Source organism: Dermacentor albipictus, chromosome 9 (assembly GCF_038994185.2).
Source record: "Dermacentor albipictus isolate Rhodes 1998 colony chromosome 9, USDA_Dalb.pri_finalv2, whole genome shotgun sequence".
NCBI classification, from domain to species: domain Eukaryota; kingdom Metazoa; phylum Arthropoda; class Arachnida; order Ixodida; family Ixodidae; genus Dermacentor; species Dermacentor albipictus.
In genome coordinates this window covers 57,964,111-57,991,776 of record NC_091829.1, presented here as the reverse complement: position 1 = coordinate 57,991,776, position 27,666 = coordinate 57,964,111, and the positions used below count along the sequence as shown (strand labels likewise).

General features: G+C 42.1%; 1 long non-coding RNA gene across 1 annotated transcript; it reads left to right on the top strand.

The window, feature by feature from the left end:
* Positions 1-11: 11 nt before the first annotated feature.
* Positions 12-27,666, top strand: LOC135921845 (uncharacterized). Its single transcript, XR_010570648.2, has 5 exons — positions 12-929; positions 2,709-2,775; positions 5,119-5,335; positions 5,721-5,793; positions 24,448-27,666. It is a non-coding gene; the product is annotated as an uncharacterized lncRNA (long non-coding RNA).

The window sequence follows — 27,666 nt, the reverse complement described above, 5'->3', positions numbered from 1 at the left end:
TAAGTGCTCTGGACAGGAGGTTCGCTATTGGGCTTTGCACAATATTGCTGTAGTCTGAAGTTGGCTTAGAGACGCGCTTCGTGTAATAGATGTGCTTAATCTGTTGTTTTGACGTCTCATTCTTGTAGTTTTCTAAAGGCCAGATTACCATACTGCCGTTTTTTGCCTGCTTCTTTTATTACAATATCATTTCTTTCCGTGAGTGCTTTAACAATTTGCGTGCTGAACGCGGGGGTGAATAACCGTCACCTAAATGCGGAAGGAAATGTGGAAGCTTCCGAACAAATGCGCGTTGTTGACATTGAAAGCTTAACAATAAAAGAACAGCCGTCAATCACGAGGATTATTGCCCTGTCGTTGCTGCAGCTAGAATAGCTCTTTACGCGAGCAATCACGCAGGAGACACCAATAAATGTGGCGATGTTTTTCTCGGTCGCGTATGAAATGCCTTACGGCACCACGTCTTCGACTTATTTTCGTGCCCAGGACTGTGCTTTTGACATTGGTTTATGCAATGGCCGAGTCCGGTATGAAGACAAGCTAGAGATGTTCTGGCCATTCAGAAGATACGCTCTGGTACCACATTCGCCATTTTTCCTTGTGCGATTGGCTCATAGGGAAACTGCGCCCTCTGTGATTGGCCGAGAAAGAAAAAAGCAGAAATATTTCGGAGTTTCATGGTATCCAGAGTAGCAATGCAGTGTCTCTTATTATCACTTTTTTTTCGCCGTTCCTGCCACATGCGCAAATCACGTTTTCTTTTGTTTGTTTTTTATTTCATGACTGCCGTGAACGGCCGGCACGAGATGGACCCGACCGTGTCGAGCTCGCATCTGTCGGACAAGGACGACGCCAGAGTTTAGTGCTTCGTCACCAGGTCAAGCGTGGGAGGCAGCACAGTGGCGAACTGTACCAGCCAGAGCAGCAAGGTGAGGTCATCGAAGACGAGACTTGCGTGGCAGTCTTTCCAATGCCTTTCGCTCTGCGAGGTAAAATTGCCTGTAAAATTATTTCACAAGCTCCGCACTCGAGCAGCCCATTGTCACCAGTTCGACTGCGGTGTACAAGGTACACTGCAAAGACCGTCACTTATCATTTATTTACTTCAGCCTTTTTAATGTGCCATGCCCTTCCTTCCCGCTTTCCTTCGATTCTTTTTCTAGACTGCCATCATTCGCACTCATCAATTAATATTGAGCTTGCGAGTAAACTGCTCAGCTGCATATTGTTTAATTTGTGCTATTAATAAGCTGCTCTTCAAAACGTGCAATTTAATGACAATTTAGTAATTTTGTGAATATATTTGGATGTGAAGACCGTTTTATATTAATTGTGACCCGCCGTGGTCGCTCAGTGGCTATGATGTTGTGCTGCTGAGCACGAGGTCGCGGGATGGAATCCCGGCCACGGCGACCGCATTTCAATGGGGGTGAAATACGAAAACACCCGTGTACATAGACTTAGGTGCACGTTAAAGAACACCTGGGTGGCCAAAGTTTCCGGAGTCCTCCACTACGGCATGCCTGATAATCAGAAAGTGCTTTTGGCACGTAAAACCGTATAATTAAAAAACAACATAATAATGGTGCGAGCGGAGGTTTCTGGTTCGAGAACTATTCAAAAATTATTCTATAGTCAAGTTGTTCTGCTTCTGACACTATTCGATTGGCATTTGATTTGGTTTTGAGTATTACTACTCGCACACCCCCGGTGAAACTCAAATACAAGCAAAATAGCCAATGAGAAAGATCAACATTTGTGTTATGATTCTCCCCGAACGATAGGAAGCGCCCACCGTGCTTACTTCAAAGCTCGTGCAACGATTCCTTGCGACATGATGCGCCATTAACTTGCAGTGGTGCTAGCTTTCAGAGTGTTATTCTTTAAAAGCGGGAAGCAACGTAGGCGTACGGTACATAATCCACAGGGGTTCTTGAAAGGCGCACAACGAAAGTCCATGCAGGAAAAATACTGAAGCAAGTCACGTCGCTTTCCATGGTACACCATGCGACCCGTCGATCAGTTGGACACTGCAGTAAGAAAAAGAGAAAGTAGTGATGTAAAACTTTTTTTGAGTCCGTTCGCTAGATGCAAACTACGAAAGCACGTATTACCCTTCTTAATATTGATGGCTGCTTGCGTCACTGAGCTACATTATTCAATTAGTACCAGTTGTAAATCTGCGCGCAATGTATACAGGGTGTTTCAGCGAACGCTTTTAATAATGTTTGAAATTTACCTGTGGAAGATGGCGCAATTCTGTTTCATGAGGTGGTCTACTCGAAGCGGCGGACACTGCTTGAGCAAAAAAATGAAATGCATAATCATCTAATTGACCAAATTCACTAATTAAATTTCCAAGTAGTTACCTTATGACCATATGACCCAAATTGCAATTAACAAATTCTAGCGATGGAGTTCGCGAGGAGGATCCACTTGGAGCAAATTATCAGGATGAGACCAGTTTCCAGATATGAATTCCCGAACTTTGCGGAGAAATGCACTAGCGTTCCAGATACTTCTGTGCTTTGAATGCACAACACGACGTCTTGTTAAGAAATTTTTTCATATAAAAATAATGAAGGGCGCGAAATCGCTGTTGACTGCGCTGTAACGTGACCGTAAGTGTTTTGCGCGGTCAACGAATCAATAAGCTCATGACGACACGAAGGATGCAGTTCTCACTATCGCCTTGGTGTCTCTCCCAGGTACACCTGGCTTCTGGAGCAGCGAGGTGAACAGCAGCCATTGCCGCACGCTCATGTCAGGTCGCAGGTATAAGGCGTGCAGCTTTGGCGAGACAGTGCTCCAGTCTTTCCGGTGGAATGAACATTCCATTGCACATCACGTCGCCGCGCAGCCGGCTACACCACTTTGGGTGCCTGTTGGCCAGAATATCCAGCAAAGCGGAACCTTCTGGCACTGCCTGTCGAAGTGCAAAGATATATAAAGAATCATCAGATATAACAAATTATTGGATATAATGAAGTAGGGAAAAACATTTCGAAGTTTCTTCAATATTATCGACGTGTACGCTTATAACGAATGCATTGTGTTATCGGGTGGTACTTTGTTATGACGAGATTCAGCGGTAATATACGACCACTATAATTGTAGACGTGTTCATACTGTGCTACAAAGTTGTATCAGCCATAACTTTGGCCACCAACATTATTGCGTTGTTTTACTGCAAGGATTCTAATAAAACAATCAAAAACATGTTGTAAACCAAAAATAATCCCTTTAAATGGGCTAAAAATCAAGGCCTATAGAAATATTAGCATGCATGCTATAGCACATATGCAAATATTGACAAACATTATTAGTGAATTTTAGGCTTGCTTCGTCATATTCAATAAAATAAAACCCTATCATAGCAAAGTTGGAGGGGGAACTAGGATTACTTTTTCATATTCATTACTTCGTCATATTAAATATTACATGTACCACGCTTTGAATCTGTAAGGGACTTCAAGGGGAATTTCACTGAGTTCGTCACATCCATTATTTGTTAATATCTCGTTTCGCCATAACAAAGTTTTACAAATTCCTTATACCGTTATTCATTTAGAGGTTCAACCGTACATGCTGAGCTACTAACACATTGTCACTTGTTTTATGTCCACTGGGCAGGGCGAAGGCCTCTGCCAGCGATATCATATTAGCCCTGTATTACGCTAGCTAATTCCAATTTGCGCATGCAAACTTCCTAATGTCACTAGCCCACCTAATTTTTTGCTGTTCTCGACTTCGTTTCCATTCTCTTGGCACCCATTCTCTAACTGCAATAGTTCACCGGTTATCAACCCCCCACGCATTACATGGCCTGCTTAAATACATTTTTTTCTTCATGTCAACTAGAGTGTAGGCTATCCCCTTTTACTCTCTGATTCGCACCGCTTTCATCCTGTGTCTTAACGTTACGCCTAACATTTTCCGCTCGATCGCTTCGCGTGGTCCTCAACTTGTTCTCGAGGTTCTTTGTTTACCTCCAAGTTTCTAACACATATACTGGCGCTGATACAATTCAATGATTATACATTTTTAAACTACAGGGATAGGCTCTTTTTCACTATTGGATAATGTGTACTGTATGCACTCCAACACATTTTTATTCTTGTGTAAGTTTTCGTCTCGTGGTCAGGGTCGCCTGTGAGTAATTGACCTAGATAAACGTACTCATTCACAAACTCTACAGGCTGTTTGGCGATCATAAATTCTTGTTTCTTTGCCAGGCTTTTTAACATTACCTTTCCCTTCTTATTAATAATCTTCTAACCCACTCTTGCGCTCAAACTGATAAAGATTTCTTATTGCTTCCTCATCATCTTCATGCAACCAATGTGAAAAACTTCCGTAACTATTGCAATTTGTATAACATGTCTGTCTTTCCTCTGCTCATGGTCCCTACACGTGAATATTCAGTTTCCTTTTGTTTATTTTGGGCTAGCTGTGGCAGGAAAAGATTGCAACGCTTTTCATTCTTACACAATCACTATTACAGAATTTATGAGGGTTGTGCATCTCATAAGGATATTTGTGTAGGAATTAGTAAAGAAATCACCTGTAAACTAGTTTTCTTTTGTGAGGTAAACATTTCCGGTCCTACCCTGGGCTTCGAGATATTTTGCAAGTACTGAGCACCACGAAGCACAAGTGGAGGTACCATAAGCGTAAATTAAAGCATCAACAATTCCGAAACTATCGCGACTTATTGTTCCGTTGCCAAGTTCACCTGCATTTGTTAATCTCCTTTATAACGTAAATGCATGTAATGCACCTGCATGTATACGTGTAAATGTGGTTCCAGAACGTACACTCGAAACTGCTAGTACATGCTTAAAGACTGGCTACAGAGCTATTAGATTGCATGAATAATTCATGAAGTCGCACCCTTAAGGCATTGAAGATTCATACCCGTAACAGGCATTCCAATTGGGTATTTTCTAGTCACGTTTTATACTGATACTGCAGTGATTCAAATGTGAATTAGTATAGACCATTTGCAAACATTAGGCCCTCATATTTGCAGTATGGAATCGGTAGACCGCATATGAAATGTTTCGTTAAGCTAGCTTGATGTTCAAGCTTAAGTTATAGCAGCCTGGTGTGTTGCAGCCTGCCCTGCGAACCTGGTAATCAACCCGTCCAGTACGATGAGGTCTGGAAGCGCCGTGCTGTCTTGCTGACCAGATTATCCAGCAGCCTGGTGTCTTGATGCCCACTCTGCGGATCCACTGACCAGCTCACCTACCGAGCTGGTATTTCGATGCGCGCCCCGCTAACACGGTGGGAGCTCTTGTCGCCGCCGAGGCTTCTGATGGGAAGACCACGCGTACGTTACGGAATCACAACAGGCAAAAGTTTTCTTCAAGCACAATTTCTTTGTGAAAAGCACAAAACAAAAGCTGGGCGAGTTAACATACGCATATTTACAGCCTGTGTATATTTCGTTTTTTACTCGCTGTATAGTTTCACCCATTACTCTGTACTTAAATATTGTCTTCAGTGCAATAACGGGAGATGTAGTCTGACTCGATATCGCGGGTTCATTTCGCATTGGCTGCCATTTTGCCAATAACAGTGCATGTGCTTGCGCGAGTGAGTGGTCACATGTTTTCCTGAATAATTTTAGCCTTTAACGCATGAACGCAACTCGCCCAACTTTTGCGAAGACACCAAAAATTTGATCGATCAATTCTCGCTGCTCATTAACGTAGGACTTCACCGTGCTTTTGGTCCAGAGAGCACGGGACCTAACCTCGGGCAAAGTTCCACTTCCCAGCCTACGAGGTAAGCGCAATCCTTACGACTGTTTTGAACTAATTTGTCCAGATTCCTTTATCAATCGCTCAAGTTATCGTCAGTATATGTTCAATTGCAGGGGGCGTAAAGTACGCGTAGAAATTTCACTTTTCAGAGAATTGAGGGAACAGGAGAACGTCGGGGTTCTAATGGGCTATATGCAGATATTTTTAACCAGAACTCATTTGGGCAAATTAGTTTTTTAGTCATGTAAATTAGCGTGAGTGTAGTTGTGTTCGCTGAGGCAGTGTTGTATACGTCCCATTTGAGCCTTTAAGAGATAAGAGCCAACAGCAGTGCCGTGAGATTCGAACAGGAAATAGCCTAGCGTTTCTTTTTGCGTGATAACTAATATGCAAATATTCGTTTATCAATCATTTAGGTGAGTGTCAGCGTATGTTGATTTGCAGGGGGCGTGTAAGGTGTGCGTAGAAATTGAGCTTCTCAGAAAAGTGAAGGAACACGAGCATGCCGAAGTTCTAATGGGTTGAAGGCTGATGTTTGAACCACAACAACTGATTTGGGCAAATTGGTTTTTCAATAATGGACGTTAGCGTGAGTGTAATTGCGTTTGCTGTGGCAATGTTGTATGCATCCGATTTCAGCTTTTCAGATATATGAGTGAAAAGCAATGCGTTGGGATTCGATCAGGCTGTAGCCTGGCGTTCTTTTCCGCGGTACCTAATGTGTGCATATTCATTAATCAATCGTTTATGTTAGTATCAGCATTTGTTCACTTGTACGGGGCGTAATGTATCCTTACAAATTCAGCTTTTCAGAGAAGCGAGGGAACGCAATCGCGTCGAGGTTCTAATGGGCTATATGCTGGTATTTTTAGCCACAACTCATTTGGGCAAATAGGTTATTCAGTCATGTAAGTTAGCGTGAGTGTGATTGCGTTTGCCGAGGCAGTGTTGTATGCGTCCAATTTGCGCTATGCGAAGAAAAGAGTGAACACTGTTGAGATACGATTAGGCTATAGCTCAATGCTTTTTTTGCGCGATAACTAATATGTGCATATTCGTTTATCAATCGTTTAGGTTAGTGTCACCGCAGGTTCATTTGCACGTTGCAGAATGTATGCTTCGAAATTCAGCTTTTCACAGAAGTGAGGGAACAGGAGCGCGTCGAGGTTCTAATGGGTTACAGGCTTATGTTTTTAACCACAACGACTCATTTCGTCATATTGGTTTTTCAATCATGTAAGTTAGCGTGAATGTAATTGCACTAGCTGAGCCATTGTTCTATGCGTTTAAACTGAGCTTTTCAGAGATATGAGTGAACAGCAATGCGTTGAGATTCTAACAGGCTATACCCTAGCGTTTCTTTTTTTTTGCGATAGCTAATATGCGCCTATTCGTTTGTCAATCGTTTAGGTTAGTATCGGCAAAAGTTCACTTGCACGAGCCGTAATGTATCCTTAGAAATTCAGCTTTGCAGAGAAGCGATTGAAAAAGATCGTGTCGAGGTTCAAATGGGCTGTAGGCTGATCGTTTTAACCACAACTCATTTGGCCAAATTGGTTTTCCAGTCATGTAAATAAGCTGAGTGTAAATGCGTTTGCGCTATAGGCTAGAGTTTTTCCTTTTTGTGCTATAGCTAATGTGTGCCTATTCGTTTGTCAATCGTTTAGGTTAGTGTCAGCATATGTTCACTTACACGGGGCTTAATGTATCCTTAGAAATTCAGCTTTGCAGAAAAGCGAGTGAAAACGATCGTGTCGAGGTTCTAATGGGCTAAAGGATGATCCCTTAAAACACAACTGATTTCGGCAAATTGGTTTTCCAGTCATGTAAGTTAGCCTGAGTGCAAATGCGTTTGCTGAGGCAGTGTTGTATGCATCCAATTTGAGCTTTTCAAAGATATGAGTGAACAGCAATGAGTTGAGATTCGAACAGGCTCTAGCCTAGCGATTTTGTTTTGCGATAGCTAATATAAGCCTATTCGTTTGTCAATCGTTTAGGTTAGTGTCAGCAGATGTTCACTTGCACGGGGAGTCATGTATCCTTAGAAATTCAGCTTTACAAAAAAGCGAGTGAAAAGGATCGTGTCGAGGTTCTAATGGGCTATAGGCTGATCCTTTTACCCACAACACATTTGGGCGAACTGGTTTTTCAGTCATGTAAGTTAGCCTTAGTGCAAATGCGTTTGCTGAGGCAGTGTTGTATGCATCCAATTTGAGCTTTTCAGAGATATGAGTCAACAGCAATGAGTTGAGAATAGAACAGGCTACAGCCTAGCGATTTTTTCTTTTTTGCGATAACTAATATGCGCCTATTCGTTTGTCAATCGTTTAGGTTAGTGTCAGCATATGTTCACTTCCACGGGGCGTAATGTATCCTTAAAATTCAGCTCTGCAGAGAAGCGAGCGAAAACGATCGTGTCGAGGTTCTAATGGGCTAAAGGCCGATCCCTTTTAACACAACTCATTTGGGCAAATTGGTTTTTCACTCATGTAAATTAGCTTACTGTAAATGTGTTTTCTGAGGCAGTGTTGTATGCATGCAATTTCAGCTTTTCAGACATATCAGTGAACAGCAATGAGTTGAGATTCGAACAGGCTATAGCCTAGTGCGTTTTTTTTTGCGATAGCTAATACGTGCCTATTCATTTGTCAATCGGTTAGGTTAGTATCACCATAAGTTCATTTGCACGGGGCGTAATGTATCCTTCGAAATTCAGCTTTGCAGAGAAGCGAGTGAAAAGGATCGTGTCGAGGGTCTGATGGGCTATAGGCTGATCCTTTTAACCACAACTCATTTGGGCAAATTGGTTTTTGAGTCATGTAAGTTAGCCTTAGTGAAAATGCATTTGCTGAGGCAGTGTTGTATGCATCCAATTTGAGCTTTTCAGAGATATGAGTGAACAGCAATGAGTTGAGTATCGAACAAGCTATAGCCTAGCGATTTTTTTTGTGATAGCTAATATGCGCCTATTCGTTTGTCACTCGTTTAGGTTAGTGTCAGCATATGTTGACTTGCACGGGGCGTAATGTATCCTTAGAAATTCGGCGTTGCAGAGAAGCGACGGAAGAGGAGCGCGTCGAGGTTCTAAATGGCTTGACGCTGATCCTCTTAACCACAACTCATTCGGGCTAATTGGTTGTTAGACATGCAAGTTAGCCTGAGGGCAAATGCGTTTACTGCGGCGGTGTTGTAAGCATCCAATTTGAGCTTTTCAGAGACATTAGTGAACAGCAATAAGTTGAGATTCTAACAGGCTATAGCTTAGTGCGTTTTTTTTTTGCGATAGCTAATATGCGCCTATTCGTTTGTCAATCGGTTAGGTAAGTCTCAGCATAAGTTCACTTGCACGGGGCGTAATGTATCCTTCGAAATTAAGCTTTGCTGAGAAGCGAGAGAAAAGGATCGTGTCGAGGTTCTAATGGGCTATAGGCTGATGCTTTTAACCACAACTCATTTGGGCAAATTGGTTTTTCAGTCATGTTGGTTTGCCTGAGTGCAAATGCGTTTGCTGAGGCGGTGTTGCATGCATCCAATTTTAGCTTTTCAGAGGTATCAGTGAACAGCAATAAGTTGAGTTTCGCGCAGGCTATAGCCTAGCGATATTTTTTTTTGCGATAGCTGATATGCGGCTATTCGTTTGTCAATCGTTTAGGTTAGTGTCAGCATATGTTCACTTGCAGCGGGCGTAATGTATCCTTAGAATTTCGGCGTTGCAGAGAAGCGAGGAAAAAGGATCGTGTCGAGGTTCTAATGGGCTATGGACTGATACTTTTAACCACAACTCATTTGGGCAAATTGGTTTTTCAGTCATATAAATTAGCTGAGCGTAAATGCGTTTTCTCAAGCAGTGTTGTATGCATCCAATTTGAGCTTTTGAGAGATATGAGTGAACAGCAATGAGTTGAGATTCGAAATCGCTATAGCCTAGCGTTTTTTGTGCGCTAGCTAATATGCGCCTATTCGTTTGTCAATCGTTTAGGTTAGTGTCAGCATATGTTGACCTGCACGGGGCGTAATGTATCCTTAGAAATTCGGCGTTGCAGAGAAGCGACGGAAGAGGAGCGCGTCGAGGTTCTAAAGGGCTTTACGCTGATCCTTTTAACCACAACTCATTCGGGCTAATTGGTTGATAGACACTTAAGTTAGCCTGAGTGCAAATGCGTTTACTGCGGCGGTGTTGTAAGCATCCAATTTGAGCTTTTCAGAGACATTAGTGAACAGCAATAAGTTGAGATTCTAACAGGCTATAGCTTAGTGAATTTTTTTTTTGCGATAGCTAATATGCGCCTATTCGTTTGTCAATCGGTTAGGTAAGTCTCAGCATAAGTTGACTTGCACGGGGCGTAATGTATCCTTCGAAATTAAGCTTTGCAGAGAAGCGAGTGAAAAGGATCGTGTCGAGGTTCTAATGGGCTATAGGCTGATACTTTTAACCACAACTCGTTTGGACAAATTGGTTTTTCAGTCATGTAAGTTTGCCTGAGTGCAAGTGCATTTGCTGAGGCGTTGTTGTCTGCATCCAATTTGAGCTTTTCAGAGATATTAGTGAACAGCAATGAGTTGAGATTCGAACAGGCTATAGCCTAGTGCATTTTTTTTTGCGATAGCTAATACGCGCCTATTCATTTGTCAATCGGTAAGGTTAGTGTTAGCATATGTTCACTTGCACGGGACGTAATGTATCCTTAGAAATTCAGCTTTGCAGAGAAGCGAGTGAAAAGGATCGTGTCGAGGTTCTAATGGGCTATAGGCTGATCCTTTTAACCACAACTCATTTGGGCAAATTGGTTTTTCATTCATATAAATTAGCTGAGCGTAAATGCGTTTTCTCAAGCAGTGTTGTATGCATCTAATTTGAGCTTTTGAGAGATATGAGTGAACTGCAATGAGTTGAGATTCGAAATCGCTATAGCCTAGCGTTTTTTGTGCGCTAGCTAATATGCGCATATTCGTTTGTCAATCGTTTAGGTTAGTGTCAGCATATGTTGACTTGCACGGGGCGTAATGTATACTTAGAAATTCAGCTTTGCAGAGAAGCGAGAGAAAAGGATCGCGTCGAGGTTCTAATGGCCTATAGGCTGATGCTTTTAACCACAACTCATTTGGGCAAATTGGTTTTTCAGTCATGTATTTTGGGTGAGTGTAAACGCGTTTGCTCAGGCAGTGTTGTATGCATCTAATTTGAGTTTCTGAGAGATATGAGTGAACAGCAATGAGTTGAGATTCGAACAGGCTATAGGCTAGCGTTTTTCATTTTTGTGCGATAGCTAATGTTTGCCTATTCGTTTGTCAATCGGTTAGGTTAGTGTCAACATATGTTCACTTGCACGGGGCGTAATGAATCCTTAGAAATTCAGCTTTTCAGAGAAACGAGAGACAAGGATCGTGTCGAGGTTCTAATGGGCTATAGGCTGATGCGTTTAACCACAACTTATTTGGACAAATTGGTTGTTAGACATGTAAGTTAGCGTGAGTGCAAGTGCGTTTGCCGAGGCGGTGTTGTGTGCATCCAATTTGAGCTTCTCAGAGATATGAGTGAACAGCAATGAGTTGAGATTCGAACAGGCTATAGTCTAGTGCATTTTTTTTCGATAGCTAATACGCGCCTATTCATTTGTCAATCGGTTAGGTTAGTATCAGCATAAGGTCACTTGCACGGGGCGTAATGTACCCTTAGAAATTCAGCTTTGCAGAGAAGCGAGTGAAAAGGATCGTGTCGAGGTTCGAGGTTCTAATGGGCTATAGGCTGATGCTTTTAACCACAACTCGTTTGGACAAATTGGTTTTTCAGTCATGTAAGTTTGCCTCAGTGCAAGTGCGTTTGCTGAGTCGGTGTTGTACCCATCCAATTTGAGCTTTTCAGAAATATGAGTGAACAACAATGCGTTGAGATTCGAACTAGCTATAGCCTAGTGTGTTTTTTTGCGATAGCTAATCCGTGCCTATTCATTTGTCAATCGGTTAGGTTAGTATCAGCATAAGTTCATTTGCAAGGGGCGTAATGTATCCTTCGACATTCAGCTTTGCAGAGAAGCGAGTGAAAAGGATCGTGTCGAGGTTCTAATGGGATATAGGCTGATGCTTTCAACCACAACTCATTTGGGCAAATTGGTTTTTCAGTCATGTAAGTTAGCCTTAGTGCAAATGCATTTGCTGAGGCAGTGTTGTATGCAACCAATTTGAGCTTTTGAGAGATATGAGTGAACAGCAATGAGTTGAGAATAGAACAGGCTACAGCCTAGCGATTTTTTCTTTTTTGCGATAACTAATATGCGCCTATTTGTTTGTCAATCGTTTAGGTTAGTGTCAGCATATGTTCACTTGCACGGGACGTAATGTATCCTTAGAAATTCAGCTTTGCAGAGAAGCGAGTGAAAAGGATCGTGTCGAGGTTCTAATGGGCTATAGGCTGATGCTTTTACACACAACTCAATTGGGCAAATTGGTTTTTCAGTCATGTAAGTTTGCCTGAGTGTAAATGCGTTTGCTCAGGCAGTGTTGCATGCATCCAATTTGAGCTTTTGAGAGGTGTGAGTGAACAGCAATGAGTTGAGATTCGAACAGGCTATAGCCTAGCGTTTTTTTGCGATAGCTGATATGCACCTATTCGTTTCTCAATCGTTTAGGTTAGTGTCAGCATATGTTCACTTGCACGGGGCGTTATGTATCCTTAAAATTCAGCTTTGCAGAGAAGCGAGCGAAAAAGGATCGTGTCGAGGTTCTAATGGGCTATAGGCTGACCCTTTTAACCACAACTCATTTGGGCAAATTTGTTTTCCAGTCATGTAATTCAGCTGAGTGCAAATGCGTTTGCTGAGGCAGTGTTGTATGCATCGAGTTTGAGCCTTTCAGAGATATGAGTGAACAGCAATGAGTTGAGTATCGAACAAGGTATAGCCTAGCGATTTTTTTTTGCGATAGCTAATATGCGCCTATTCGTTTCTCAATCGTTTAGGTTAGTGTCAGCATATGTTTACTTGCACGGGACGTAAAGTATCTTTAGAAATTCAGCTTTGCAGAGAAGCGAGTAAAAAGGATCGTGTCGAGGTTCTAATGGGTTATAGGCTGATGCATTTAACCACAATTTATTTGGACAAATTGGTTTTTCATTCATGTAAGTTAGCCCGAGTGCAAATGCTTTTGCTGAGCCGGTGTTGTATGCATCCATAATGAGCTTTTCAGAGATATGAGTGAACAACAATGAGTTGAGATTCGAACAGGCTATAGCCTAGTGCGTCTTTTTTTTCGATAGCTAATATGTGCCTATTCGTTTGTCAATCGGTTAGGTTAGTATCAGCATAAGTTCACTTGCACGGGGCGTCATGTATCCTTAGAAATTCGGCGTTGCAGAGAAGCGACGGAAGAGGAGCGCGTCGAGGTTCTAATGGGCTTTACGCTGATCCTTTTAACCACAACTCATTCGGGCTAATTGGTTGTTAGACATGTAAGTTAGCCTGAGTGCAAATGCGTTTACTGCGGCGGTGTTGTATGCATCCAATTTGAGCTTTTCAGAAACATTAGTGAACAGCAATAAGTTGATATTCTAACAGGCTATAGCTTAGTGCGTTTTTTTTGCGATAGCTAATATGCGCCTATTCGTTTGTCAATCGGTTAGGTTAGTCTCAGCATAAGTTCACTTGCACGGGGCGTAATGTAGCCTTAGAAATTCAGCTTTTCAGAGAAGCGAGTGAAAAGGATCGTGTCGAGGCTCTAATGGGCTCTAGGCTCATACGTTTAACCACAACTCATTTGGACAAGTTGTTTTTTCAGTCATGTGTGTTTTACTGAGTGCAAGTGTGTTTGCTTAGGCGGTGTTGTACGCATCCAATTTGAGCTTTTCTGAGATATGAGTGAACAGCAATGAGTTGAGATTCGAACAGGCTATAGCCTAGTGCATTTTTTTTCGATAGCTAATACGCACCTATTAATTTGTCAATCGGTTAGGTTAGTATCAGCATAAGTTCATTTGCACGGGGCGTAATGTATCCTTCGAAATTCCGCTTTGCAGAGAAGCGAGTGCAAAGGATCGCGTCGAGGTTCTAAGGGGCTATAGGCTGATACTTTTAACCACAACTCGTTTGGACAAATTGGTTTTTCAGTCATGTAAGTTTGCCTGAGTGCAAGTGCATTTGCTGAGGCGGTGTTGTATGCATCCAATTTGAGCTTTTCAGAGATATTAGTGAACAGCAATGAGTTGAGATTCGAACAGGCTATAGCCTAGTGCATTTTTTTTGCGATAGCTAATACGCGCCTATTCATTTGTCAATCGTTAAAGTTAGTGTCAGCATATGTTCACTTGCACGGGACGTAATGTATCCTTAGAAATTCAGCTTTGCAGAGAAGCGAGTGAAAAGGATCGTGCTGAGGTCCTAATGGGCAATAGGCTGATCCTTTTAACCACAACTCATTTGGGCAAAGTGGTTTTTCAGTCATGTAAGTTAGCCTTAGTACAAATGCATTTGCTGAGGCAGTGTTGTATGCATCCAATTTGAGCTTTTCAGAGATATGAGTGAACAGCAATGAGTTGAGATTCGAACAGGCTATAGCCTAGTGCGTTTTTTTTTTTTGCGATAGCTAATACGCGCCTATTCATTTGTCAATCTTTAAGGTTAGTGTCAGCACATGTTCACTTGCACGGGACGTAATGTATCCTTAGAAATTCAGCTTTGCAGAGACGCGAGTGAAAAGGATCGTGTCGAGGTTCTAATGGGCTATAGGCTGATCCTTTTAACCACAACTCATTTGGGCAAATTGTTTTTTCAGTCATGTAAGTTAGCCTTAGTACAAATGCATTTGCTGAGGCAGTGTTGTGTGCATCCATTTTGAGCTTTTCAGAGATATGAGTGAACAGCAATGAGTTGAGTATCGAACAAGCTATAGCCTAGCGATTTTTTTTTGCGATATCTAATATGTGCAAATTCGTTTGTCAATCGTGTAGGTTAGTGTCAGCATGTGTTCCCTTACACGGGGCAAAATGTATCCTTAAAAATTCAGCTTTGCAGAAAAGCGAGTGAAAACGATCGTGTCGAGGTTCTAATGGGCTAAAGGCTGATCCCTTTAAACACAACTGATTTGGGCAAATTCGTTTTTCAGTCATGTGAATTAGCTTAGTGTAAATGCGTTTTCTGAGGCAGTGTTGTATGCATGCAATTTCAGCTTTTCAGAGATATCAGTGAACAGCAATGAGTTGAGATACGAACAGGCTATAGCCTAGGCTTTTTCCTTGTTGTGCGATAGGTAATATGTGCCTATTCGTTTGTCAATCGTTTAGGTTTGTGTCAGCATATGTTATTTATTTATTTATTTATTTATTTATTTTTTTTTTTTTAGTACATACTGCAGACCTTTCGGTCCAAGCAGAGGGGCAATAGAACGTAGACAAACAAAAGAGAACAAATTAAGAACAAAGAAATACAGATTTATACAAATTTTAGTCACACTGTGTCTGTAAACTGTCGTTCCAGTCTGATACTGTTCTGGGAAAAAAAGAAAATTTAAACGTGTTAGTTCGAGCATAATAGGGTGTTAGTGAATCCGGATGATGCTGTCTTGTTTGCCGTGTTAGTGCAGGAGTAATATAAGTCGATGGTTTAATTTCAAGCCTGTTGTTGAGAAGAAGGGAAAGGAATTCAAGTCTTAGCAGCTTTCGGCGCGATTCAAGAGTAGGTATGGAGTTTTCTGTCATAATTTTGGAGGGAGAGTCCAGTCTTGCGAATTAATAAATATAAACCTGACTGCCTTTCTTTGTATTTTTTCAAGACGCACGATATTTGATTTAGTATAAGGATCCCATGATATACATGCATACTCTAACTTTGGTCTAATAAATGTAAAATAACACAGTAATTTTACGTTAGGAGGGGCATTTTTTAGTTTGTGTCTTAGGAAACAGAGTTTGCGGAAAGCAGAAGAACAAATATCATTAATGCGCATGTTCCATGACAATGTGGAAGTCAAAGTAACGCCTAAGTATGTGTAATTGTGAGTTTCACGCAGAGCTGAAGAACCTAGCGTATAAGAAAAAGTTAGTGGGCTTTTTTTACGAGTAACACAAAGAAATACGGATTTATCAGCGTTAATAAACATACCCCATTCATTACACCACTTTAATATGTTATTTAAATTCTTTTCGAGGACAGTCTGATCATTCTGACAAGTTATGTCACTGTACAAAATACAATCATCGGCAAACAGTCTAATTTGCACACCAGGAGTGATGGTTTTAACAATGTCATTTATATAAATTAAAAACAGTAACGGCCCCAAGACACTACCTTGGGGCACCCCTGATGTGACTGGGAGAGTGGCCGAGCTATGTTCACCTATTGTAACGTACTGAGTGCGTTTGCTCAGGTAAGCAATAATCCAGTTTATGAAAATGTCAGGTATGCCAATAATTCTAAGTTTGTATATTAATTTGTCGTGCGGAACCTTATCGAAGGCTTTTCTGAAATCTAAAAATATTACATCTATTTGGCCATTTTTGTCTAGAGATAAAGCAAATGAATGAATCACTGATACCAATTGCGTTACAGTCGAATAACCCTTTCTGAAGCCATGCTGAAACTCCGTGAGCACATTGTTTTCAGCTAAGAATTCTTTTATATAGTTTGCCACGATGTGCTCCAAGAGCTTGCAGCATTGTGATGTCAGAGAAATGGGACGATAATTTTGTAATCTTAGTCGATCTCCTTTTTTAAATATTGGAACAACTCGGGCCACTCTCCATTCATCGGGCAGTTGTGCCGACAGCACAGACGCAGAAAAAATTCGTACATGAAAGCTGGCAATAAGTTCAGGATAACGTTATAGAAAGATGTTAGGGATTTCGTCAGGGCCACAAGAAGCTTTGGTTTTTAGATTTACCAACATGTTCACAATTCCAGCATAAGAAATAGAATCCACATGGAATACCTGTTTCACAGGAAGCATAGTAATGCAATCATCCGACACTGCAAATACACTTTGAAAATACTCATTAAAATGTTGTGCTATGTCTTTGTCATTAGTTATTGATGTGCCCTCAATTATTATTTGTGAAATCGGTTTCTTTCTTTCCTTCATATGGTTCCAAAATTTTGTAGGATCATTTTTAATAAAGTTATGCCGAGAGTTGTTATAATAGTAACTTTTTGCAGCAGTCACCTTCTGTTGGAGAGAGTTCTGCGCCTCTTTTATTTTAATAGGATTACCATGCTTTCTTTTTAACCTTTTTACCTTGCGTTTAATATGAATAACATCGCGTGTCACCCAAGGTGTGTGTTTGCGAACTTTCTTTTTTTTTACTAGGGATGAATTGGTTCATGCAAAAGTGGCACATAATTTTGAAGCGATTCCACAGAGAACAGGCATCAGTGCTGATAAAATCAACAAGACAGTTTTCCATGTGCTCAATGATGGACACATCATCGGCATGAGAATAATCTTTGTAGCTAAGCACTGAGGAATAGTTTTGCGTCATCTGTACAACTGGTAAGGTAATGCTCACTAGCCGGTGGTCGGAAAGTCCTTCTTCAATACAAACAAAATATTACGGAAAATCCTGGCTAAGAAATACCAAATCGAGAATGGATTTGCAAATGCCCTGTATGCGTGTCGGTTCGCGCACCACCTGTTTCAAGTTATAACGCAGCATAACATTGAAGTTAATGTTGGCGTGCTTGCTGAACGCGTTTCCAGTATTAAGGCGCTCCCAGTCGATGTTCGGTAAATTAAAGTCACCTGCCAATATAATCTTATTCTTTCTGTGCCTGTTCATTTCATCATCTAATTTTTGTAAGTATTCGGGAGTAGTATCCGGTGGTCTGTATATGGCGTAAACAATAAAGCTGTGACCCCAAGAACTTATCTTGACGCGCAAACATTCAATCTCAGGGATATCTTCCAAGGATGGGCAGAAATGCCATTTTTGATCAGGACGGCAACACCACCCCCCCTGGTGCGCCTGTCTTTTCGGAACACTGTATAGGAAGGAGGAAATATATCGTCACTTATTTCATCATGTAGCCAAGTCTCAGTTAAGACAGTAATATGAGGGTCATGTTTCAGTAATAAAATTTCCAATGCATCAGCTTTATTTTTAATACTGCGGGCATTGACATTAATCAGTCTGAGCTGCTTATGTGGCCCTTGGGGAGCGCGTCAATCCTGCGAGATTGTGTAATGGTTTAGCTCGTTTGCTGTGGGAGTCCGAAGGGAGCTTTGAGGAATGTGTACGCGTCTGTTTAGGCATTCATCCCAATAAAAAGTATCCTATAATATGTTCACTTGCACTCGGCGTAATGTATCCTTAGAAATTCAGCTTTGCAGAAAAGCGTGTGAAAGCGATCGTGTCGAGGTTCTAATGGGCTAAAGGCTGATCCCTTTAAACACAACTGATTTGGGCAAAGTGGTTTTTCATTCATGTAAGTTAGCCTGAGTGCAAATGCGTTTGCAGAGGCGGTGTTGTATGCATCTGATTTGAGTTATTCAAAGATATGAGTGAACAGGAATGAGTTGAGATTGCAACAGGCTATAGCCTAGCGTTTGTTTGGGGGATAGCTAATATGCGCCTATTCGTTTGTCAATCGGTTAGGTTAGCGTCAGCATATTTTCACTTGCACGGGGCGTAATGTATCCTTAGAAATTCAGCTTTTCAGAGAAACAAGAGAAAAGGATCGTGTCGAGGTTCTAATGGGCTAAAGGCTGATGCGTTTAACCACAACTTATTTGGACAAATTGGTTTTTCAGTCATGTAAGTTAGCCTGAGCGCAAATGCGGTTGCTGAGGCGGTGTTGTAAGCATCCAATTTGAGCTTTTCAGAGATATGAGTGAACAACAATGAGTTGAGATTCGAACGGGCTATAGCCTAGTGCGTTTTTTTTTTGCGATAGCTAATATGTGCCTATTCGTTTGTCAATCGGTTAGGCTAGTATAAGCATAAGTTCACTTGCACGGGGCGTAAAGTATCCTTAGAAATTCGGCGTTGCAGAGTAGCGAAGGAAGAGGAGCGCATCGAGGTTCTAAAGGGCTTTACGCTGATCCTTTTAACCACAACTCATTCGGGCTAATTGGTTGTTAGACATGTAAGTTAGCCTGCGTGCAAATGCGTTTACTGCGGCGGTGTTGTATGCATCCAATTTGAGCTTTTCAGAGATATTAGTGAACAGCAATAAGTCGAGATTCTAACAGGCTACAGCTTAGTGCGTTTTTTTTGCGATAGCTAATATGTGCCTATTCGTTTGTCAATCGGTTAGGTTAGCCTCAGCATAAGTTCACTTGCACGGGGCGTAATGTAGCCTTAGAAATGCAGCTTTGCAGAGAAGCGAGTGAAAAGGATCCTGCCGAGGTTCTAATGGGCTATAGGCTCATACGTTTAACCAAACTCGTTTGGACAAGTTGTTTTTTCAGTCATGTGTGTTTGACTGAGTGCAAGTGCGTTTGCTGAGGTGGTGTTGTATGCATCCAATTTGAGCTTTTCAGAGATATGAGTGAATAGCAATGAGTTGAGATTCGAACAGGCTATAGCCTAGTGCATTTTTTTTCGATAGCTAATACGCGCCTATTCATTTGTCAATCGGTTAGGTTAGTATCAGCATAAGTTCATTTGCACGGGGCGTAATGTATCCTTCGAAATTCAGCTTTGCAGAGAAGCGAGTGAAAAGGATCGTGTCGAGGTTCTAATGGGCTATAGGCTGATCCTTTTAACCACAACTCATTTGGGCAAATTGTTTTTTTCAGTCATGTAAGTTAGCCTTAGTACAAATGCATTTGCTGAGGCAGTGTTGTATGCATCCAATTTGAGCTTTTCAGCGATATGAGTGAACAGCAATGAGTTGAGTATCGAACAAGCTATAGCCTAGCGATTTTTTTTTTTGCGATATCTAACATGTGCAAATTCGTTTGTCAATCGTTTAGGTTAGTGTCCGCATGTGTTCCCTTACACGAAGCATAATGTATCCTTAAAAATTCAGCTTTGCAGAAAAGCGAGTGAAAACGATCGTGTCGAGGTTCTAATGGGCTAAAGGCTGATCCCTTTAAACACAACTGATTTGGGCAAATTGGTTTTTCAGTCATGTGAATTAGCTTAGTGTAAATGCGTTTTCTGAGGCAGTGCTGTATGCATGCAATTTCAGCTTTTCACAGATATCAGTGAACAGCAATGAGTTGAGATTCGAACAGGCTCTAGCCTAGCCTTTTTCCTTGTGGTGCGATAGGTATTATGTGCCTATTCGTTTGTCAATCGTTTAGGTTAGTATCAGCATAACTTCACTTGCATGGGGCGTAATGTATCCTTATAAATTCAGCTTTGCCGAGAAGCGAGTGAAAACGATCGTGTCGAGGTTCTAATGGGCTATAGGCTGATGCTTTTAAGCACACCTCATTTGGAGAAAATGGTTTTTCAGTCATGTAAGTTAGCCTGAGTGCAAATGCCTTTGGTTAGGAAGTGTTGGATGCATCCAATTTGAGCTGTTCAGAGATATAAGTGAACAGCAATGAGCTGAGATTCGAACAGGCTATATATGGCCTAGTATTTTTTTCTGTTGCGATAGCTAATATGCGCCTTTTCGTTTGTGAATCGTTTAGGTTAGTGTCAGCATATGTTCATTTTCACGGGGCGTAATGTATCTTTAGAACTACAGCTTTGCAGAGAAACGAGAGAAAAGGATCGTGTCGTGGTTCTAATGGAATATACGCTGATGATTTCTACCACAACTTATTTGGAAAATTGGTTTTTCAGTCATGTAAGCTAGCCTGAGAGCAAATGCGTTTGCTGAGGTGGTGGTGTATGCATCAGATTTGAGCTTTTCGGAGATATGAGTGTACAGCAATTAGTTGAGATTCGAACAGGCTATAGCCTACCGTTTTTTTTGCGATATCTAATATGTGCATATTCTTTTGTCAGTCGTTTAGCTTAGTATCAGCATATGTTCACTTGCACCGGGCGTAATGTATTCTTAGAATTTCGGCGTTGCAGAGAAGCGAGAGAAAAGGATCGTGTCGAGGTTCTAAGGGGCTATAGGCTGATGCTTTTAAGCACATCTCATTTGGACAAATTGGGTTTTCAGTCATGTAAGTTAGCCTGAGTGCAACTGCGTTTGCTCAGGCAGTGTTGTATGCATCCAATTTGAGCTTTTGAGAGATATTAGTGAACAGCAATGAGTTGAGATTCGAACAGGCTATAGCGTAGCGTTTTTCCTTTTTGTGCGATAGCTAATATGTGCCTATTCGTTTGTCAATCCTATAGGTTAGTATCAGCATAAGTTCACTTGCACGTAGCCTAATGTATTCTTAGAAATTCAGCTTTACAGACAAGCGAGTGATAAGCATCGTGTCGAGGTTCTAATGGGCTATAGGCTGATCGATTTAACCACAACTAATTTGGGAAAATTGGTTTTTCAGTCATGTAAATTAGGTGAGTGTAAATGCGTTTGCTCAGGCATTGTTTTATGCATCCAATTTGAGCTCTTCAGAGATATGAGTGAACAGCAGTGGGTTGAGATTCAAATGGACTATTGCCTGATGTTTTTTTCAGCGATAAGTTATTTGTGCAAATTCGTTCATCGATGTGTTAGTTTCAGTAGACGTGCGCTCTCAGGGGGCGTGATGAATGCTTCGACTTTGAGCTTACCGGACACACGGAGAAGCTGTCTAAAGCGATAAATGAACGATTAGGCAAACAATAATTTTCCCCTTAAGTTTGAACAAATGGTAAGCCTATAGCCCATGAAAACATCATTTTTCCGAGAAAAAATGAAGTGTCCTTAATGCGCTGGTTCTCCGCCTATATCCGTACCCGGGCACACGGAGAAGCCGTCTAAAGCGATAAATGAACGATTAGACAAACATTAATTTTCCCCTTAAATTTGAAAAAATGGTAAGCCTATAGCCCATGAAAACATCATTTTTCCGAGAAAAAATGAAGTGTCCTTAATGCGCTGGTTCTCCGCCTATATCAGTACCCGGGAACACGGAGAAGCCGTCTAAAGCGATAAATGAATGATTAGGCAAACAATAGTTTTCCCCTTAAATTTGAAAAAATGGTAAGCCTACAGCCCATGAAAACATCCTTTTTCCGAGAAAAAATGAAGTGTCCCTAAGGCGCTGGTTCTCCGCCTATATCAGTACCCGGGCACACGGAGAAGCCGTCTAAAGCGATAAATGAACGATTAGGCAAACAATAATTTTCCCCTTAAATTTGAAAAAATGGTAAGCCTATAGCCCATGAAAACATCACTTTTCCGAGAAAAAATAAAGTGTCCCTAAGGTGCTGGTTTTCCGCCTATATCAGTACCCGGGCACACGGAGAAGCTGTCTAAAGCGATAAATGATCGATTAGGCAAAGAATAATTTTCCCCTTAAATTTGAAAAAATGGTAAGCCTATAGCCCATGAAAACATCATTTTTCCGAGAAAAAATGAAGTGTCCTTAATGCGCTGGTTCTCCGCCTATATCCGTACCCGGGCACACGGAGAAGCTGTCTAAAGCGATGAATGAACGATTAGACAAACAATAATTTTCCCCTTAAGTTTGAAAAAATGGTAAGCCTATAGCCCATGAAAACATCATTTTTCCGGGAAAAATAAAGTGTCCCTAAGGCGCTGGTTAGTACCAGTAAAAAATAAAGTGTCCCTAAGGCGCTGGTTTTCCGCCTATATCAGTACCCGGGCACACGGAGAAGCCGTCTAAAGCGATAAATGAATGATTAGGCAAACAATAATTTTCCCCTTAAATCTGAAAAAATGGTAAGCCTATAGCCCATGAAAACATCACTTTTCCGAGAAAAAATAAAGTGTCCCTAAAGCGCTGGTTCTCTGCCTATGTGAGTCCCCTGGCACACGGAGAAGCCGCCTAAAGCGATAAATGAATGATCAGGCAAACAATAGTTTTCCCCTTAAATTTGAAAAAATGGTAAACCTATAGCCCATGAAAACATCACTTTTCCGAGAAAAAATAAAGTGTCCCAAAAGCGCTGGTTCTCCGCTTATATGAGTCCCCGTGCACACGGAGAAGCCGTCTAAAGCGATAAATGAATGATCAGGCAAACAATAATTTTCCCCTTAAATTTGAAAAAATGGTAAGCCTATAGCCCATGAAAACATCATTTTTCCGAGAAAAAATGAAGTGTCCTTAAGGCGCTGGTTCTCCGCCTATATCAGTAACCGGGCACACGGAGAAGCCGTCTAAAGCGATAAATGAACGATTAGGCAAACAATAATTTTCCCCTTAAATTTGAAAAAATGGTAAGCCTATAGCCCATGAAAACATCATTTTTCCAAGAAAAAATAAAGTGTCCCTAAGGCGCTGGTTCTCCGCCTATATCAGTACCCGGGCACACGGAGAAGCCGTCTAACGCGATAAATGAACGATTAGGCAAACAATAATTTTCCCCTTAAATTTGGAAAAATAGTAAAGGGGATAAAAAACGATGTTTTCCCTCGAATATTAAGTATGCAATGCTATTGTACCACCTTTTGTTATCTTGTTACGTGCACACCCTTTCTCGTCAAACTTGAATTAGAAAGACGTTGGCCTGAGCCACTGTAGCTGTAGGTGAGGGACATTCTGACACAAGTCAATTCGCACAGTTTGTGTCAGAATGGTGGGAAACTATTCTGAATGGAGTTGTTTCGAGAAACAGTTTGTTTCATTTTCCTCATACTGCTGCTCACCGAGGGCAACATGTAACACAGTAGTATGCCAGGTTACGCTACAGGCATTCCGATCGATTATTTTCTGGTCACGTTGCTGTTTACGCTGATGGTACAGCGGTTAAAATGGGTAATTCAGCCGAACTGCAACAAATGAGGCCTTCATGTCAACAGCATGGAATTTCTGGAGTGCCCATCGTTAAGCTAGCTAGATGTGTGTCTTGCAGTCGGGGGAGATAAAAAGCACTCGTTTCAGTATCAGAATTCACATACTGGGCCGATTCATCACTTGGACTCATGCTTTTTACAAACTTCGGCTACGCTCACAAAGCAGTAGTATGCCACTGACAACTCAATATTTGAAATATTTTAAGTTATATGCGATTAATAGGATGGCCCATAAAATGGCTCATATTTCCAGGCTATAATTCTCCCGCATGGAGCACGTGGATTGCGCATGCGTGCATGTCACCGAACGTCACGTGGTTTCGCGCGAGAACTTTGCGGCGTTCGAAGGTTTAGATAATGGCTCTTCGTCCAGTTTCTATGAACGGTGCCATTTGTATCCTTGCTTGGCGATGTGCATTGTGATAATTATTTCCTCGTAGATAGTTTAGGCCATGTTCTTTCTAAATTTTTTGAAAGGTATGATCTGCTGCATCTTGAATATCACTGTTTTTTACCGTACAGTTTGAATCATACGTTTTCTTTTTAGGGGGGGACTTGTAACCACACATTGTCATTGACAATTGAAAAGGTACCTTACACTGTGTCGATGAGTAGCCTGTTAGGTACGGTACAATAATAAATAGATACATAAATAAATTGGTTAAAAATAAATTTTTCTGTTATCCTATATCCATGGTCGACGCACCGTGACCGGCGCTAGGAACCAAGGTCCGTAAATTTCCTCTTCCCATTGTCCATAGCACCTGCTGTCTATCGACCAGTAGGTAAAATCCTGAAAACTGAGGAAAACAGGCTGCGATCAATTTTTTTCTGCCTGAAAGTGTTCGCAGCCCTCTAATTATTTTTTTCACGTTCAGAGCAACGTGCTCATCGTCAGCGGTGATGATGGCGAGGACCTCCCCACCACGGACTTGGAACGACAATCCCTTGATCGGGAGCAACTTGCTGCCGGGCCGCCGAACAGCCACTGACCCAGGCTGGAGAAGTTCAGCTGGAACGTCAAGTATCGAACCGGCGTCAGAGTGGCCACATCTATCGTCACGACAACGAGGCAATCAACACCATTGCTGGAAATCCCGACAAACGCCTGGTTACGCACACACATACACAAAAATAAAGACTCAAAACAGCGCTGGCCATAAGGCCAGAAGAATACGATGATGGCGGCGTTCAGCGCCGATGACGTGCAAGAAAACTCGCGCTTTCGTACCACGAGTCTAACTAATAAGTATTTGCGGGGTAGATCTTCGGTAGCCTCAGGAGATGTTAGGGCGGGTCATTGAAATAGAGCTTCGGTAACACAGGCTTACGGAGTTACCCTGTTGGTGATGGCAGAGGAAACGCGAGGAGCGAAACGTTGGTGGATGGCATGAATGGCCCAAAGAGCGGAAAACCACGCACGACGGCAAAATGTGATGTTCACGGGAGCGTATTCGCGCTATGTGTTCTTCACCCAGTCACCAAGGTGTTTCTGCATCCTTTTAACCCTGTACTGCACAACGCAGATTCTGCATAGTGCGTGTTTGAGGCTTCGTAATTTAAATTGGCGCACGTGGAACACAAGTAGTCGTATTAATTCACAATCAGGGTATTTTTATGTCCACTACATGACGAAGGCCTCTCCCAGCGACCTCCCATTACCGCTATCCTGTGCCAACTACTTCCAACTTGCGCCTGCGAATTTTCTCATCTCAGCTCGACTGCGCTTCCGTTTTCTTAGCACCCATTTTGTAACGCTAACGCTCCGCCAATTATCAATCCTACGCATTGCATAGCCTACCCAGCTCCATTCCTTTCTCTTTGTGTCGATTACAAAGCGGGTATCCCTGTTTACCCTCCAATCCAGAGCGCTTTTCACCTGTCTCTGAACATTACGCCTAACGTTATTCGTCCCATTGCTCTTTTCGCGGTCTTGTTCTCGAGCTTCTTAGTCAACCTCTATGTTTCGGCCTCATATGTTGGCACCAGTAGAATGCAGTGATTGCAGACTTTTTCTGCGATAGTGTTTCTGTTTTAGTGACAGTGACTTTTTCTCCCAATCAGGATCTGGCAATGCTTGCCGTACGCACTCTAACTTATTCTTTCTCTTCTGTAAATTTCCTTGTCTTGATCAGTGTCTCTTGCGACTTCTGGCCTAGGTAAATGGACTCCTTCACAAAGTCTAGAGGTTGATTGGCAATCCGGAACTTTTGTTCCCTTGCCAGGCTATTGATCATTTTTCCTTCTGATATTAATCCAACTGCACCATTAGACTTTCTGTTAAGGCCCTCAATCATTTGTATATCCTCCCCAGTGCTGCTTAACAGGACGTCGTCTGCAAACCGAAGGTTGCTGAGATGTTCGCCGTTAGACCTCTCCTAGTCCATCATATTTTGGCAGCTTCAGTACTTTGAAGCATGCAGTGAATACCATTGGAGAGTTGCGTTTTCTTCACTACTTTCTCTATACATACCTTTCTACTTGTGGAGAAAGAAGGTAGCTGAGGAATCCTTTTAGATATTTCCGAAGATATTCACATATGCCATATGTACTTGATTACGTAATACTTCTGTGAAAATGCGTTTGATTGCTTAGAGACACCAGCAGTCATAATGAATGAAAGCGTTGTAGAGTGGGTGCTCGTACTCTGCAGATTTCTCAATTACCTTATTGATGACAGGAGGAGTAGGAGGAGGAGGAGGAGGAAGAGGAAAGGAAGAGATCCGTTGAACATCCCGAACCTAGCCTGTTTTCTTCCTTTACTGAAGTCAAGTGGTGCCTTCACTCAATTGGAAATTCGGGAATGCGTTGGAGCCATGTGGCTGTTGTTTGTAATTAGATTCGAACCTAATCACGAGTGCTTGCTGAACTTATTCTCAGTACAAATGTGTCCTCCAAGACGAGAAAGAGGAAATTCTAGGAATTTTCTTTGATGTAGAAAGGTGTTTCGCCATTACAGGGCTAATAATAGTATTCGCGCTAATGGTATTCGCGTTAGTGTTGTGTGCTTTGAACAGCGAACTCTGCAAAGTAAGTATTTGGAGACTTCCGTAACCAGCGGTCTCGTTAACGGACAACGAAGCCTGGTCGGACACGTTACTTATAATGCTATTCACAGCGAATCTTGTGGACTCGCCAGAGGATGAGTACGCTGAAAAAAATTACGCGATGACTTATGAAGCGCACGCCTCAACTGGTGCCTATCGATTGTGTAGCCGCTACAGTTAACTGTGCCACTGGCATTATGCGCGAGCTAAGCCATCGTCGTTCAGGATTAGAGATGCTTCGATTGACCGTTTCAGTTTAGCGTTTGCAACCGAACAATAGCATTACGTACGTGAAGAAATATCGACCCTTCACACGTTCTGAACGTTAGTGGGGTTCTGCGGTTTGCGTGCGCTGTGATAGCGTACGGTATTTAACTAGTTTCTGGTTCGAACGTCTGCGTACGCTTAGTAGCGTCGAACATGCTCCAGCTTCGGCGTATGTTCTGATAACCGCTCTCTGAGACGCGCTTGTCACCAGTACCTACAAAACTGAGTTTGCGCTTCCTCTGAACTCGCCTGAAACATTAGCGCATAGCGCGTGCAATTTCGGAGATCAGCCGGCGATTCCGGCGCCCGTAGGCCTAACCAGACTCGTCTGCATAGCAACGGCGAGGTATTTGCTAGTGGGGCGTCTTGGCGTGGATACGTTCGGCACGAGGCACCAGACGGCGGTCTGTTTTGTGGAGTCCTTGTGTGTGTTCCCGTGCAGTAAACTGACCGTCTTCAAAGGATGCACAGCGCGACGTCCCACAAATCCGGTTACGTTTAACGTACGTAAGTCGGCAAACTCGCTTCTAAAACGGTCTGATAGTTTCGTGCTCTATTGCAGTTCTACAGCGCGCATTTTTCGGGTGCCCTATCCTTCGGCTAAGCACAAGCGTACAGCTGGTCATTCCAAAGGCTTCCTTAACGATTTTCCATATGTTCTGCGTCTAAAATGAAGACTGTCTTTTCTCGAGCAGCTACCGCCTTTCCGCTCTTGCAGAGCTGATATCAATGTAGTGTTTGAGTGTGCACGCACACGCACGCTGTTTCACACAAGAAAAATGG